The following is a 1,642-nucleotide window of genomic DNA, read 5'->3' on the forward strand; positions in this document are numbered from 1 at the left end:
TGCAAACAATGAATCATGGAACATTACATCAAAAAATAATGATGTAATGTATGGTGAATAACATAACATAATAAAATTTTTAAAAATGTAAAAAAAAAATTAAAAAAAAACTATCCCATTTATAATTGTACCAAAAACAATAAAATATCTAGGAATAAACTTAACCAAAGAGGTGAAAGGCCTGTATGAAAATTTATAAAACTGATGAAAGAAATTCAGAACAACACAAAGAAATGGAAAGACATTCCATGCTCATAGGTTAGAAGAACAAATATTAAAATGTCCACACTAGGGACCCCTGGGTGACTCATTCGGTTAAACATCTGCTTTCAGCTCAGGTTATGATCCCAAGGACCTAGGATCGAGTCTCATGTCAGGGTCTTTGCTCAGTGGGGAGCCTGCTTCTCCCTCTCCCTGCTTGCATGCTCTCTGTCTCTCTCTCGGATGAATAAATAAAATCTTTTAAAAAAGTAAAATAGAAAAAAATGTCCACACTACCCAAAAGCAATCTACACATTTAATGCAATCCTTATCAAAATTCCAACAGCATTTTTCACAGAACTTGAACAAATAATCCTAAAATTTGTATGGAACCACAAAAGACTCTGAATAGCCAAAGCAATCTTGAAAAAGAAAAATAAAACTGGAGGCATCACAATTCCAGATTTCAAGTTATATTACAAAGCAGTAGCAATTAAAACACTAAGGTACTGACACAAAAATAGACACATAGATCAATAGAATAGAACAGAAAACCCAGAAATAAACCCACAATTATATGGTCAATTAATCTTGGACAAAGGAGGAATGAATATATGATAGGAAAAAAGCAGTCTCTTCAAAAAATGATGTTGGGAAAACTGGACAGCCATATGCAAAAGAATTAAACTGGGTCACTTTCTTTTATTATATACAAAAATAGATTCAAAATGGATTAAAGACCTAAATGTGAGACCTGCAACCATAAAAATCCTTGAAGAGAACACAGGCAGTAATCTCTCTGCTATCCACCGTAGCAACATTTTTCTAGATATGTCTCCTGAGGCAAGGGAAATAAATGCAAAAGTAAACAATTGGTTTACATCAAAATAAGCTTCTGCACAACAAAGGAAACAACAAAACTAAAAGGCAACCTACAGAATGGGAGAGTATATTTGCAAATGCCATATCCAATGAAGGATTAGTATCCAAAATATATAAAGAACTCTTACAACTCAATATCGGAAAAACAAATAATCCAATTGAAAATGGGCAGAAGACATGAACAGACATTTCTCCAAAGAAAACATACAACTGACCAACAGACACATGAAAAGATGCCCAACATTACTCATCATCAGAGAAATGCAAATTAAAACTATAATGAAATATCACCTCTCACCCATCAAAATGGCTAAAATCAATAAAACAAGAAACAACAGTTGTTGACGAGGATATGAAGAAAAAGAAATACTCATGCACTGTTGGTGGGAATGCAAACTGGTGGAACTATTGTAGAAAACAGTATGGAAGTTCCTCAAAAAATTAAAAATTGAACTACCCTATGATCCAGTAATCACAATAGTGGGTATTTACCAAAAAAAATACAAAAACACTGATTCAAAGGAAGATATGCACCCCTATGTTTATTGCAACACTATTT

The sequence above is a fragment of the Leptonychotes weddellii genome, chromosome 1 (genome assembly GCF_054177405.1).
Source record: "Leptonychotes weddellii isolate Sample4059 chromosome 1, ASM5417740v2, whole genome shotgun sequence".
In the NCBI taxonomy this organism is placed as follows: domain Eukaryota; kingdom Metazoa; phylum Chordata; class Mammalia; order Carnivora; family Phocidae; genus Leptonychotes; species Leptonychotes weddellii.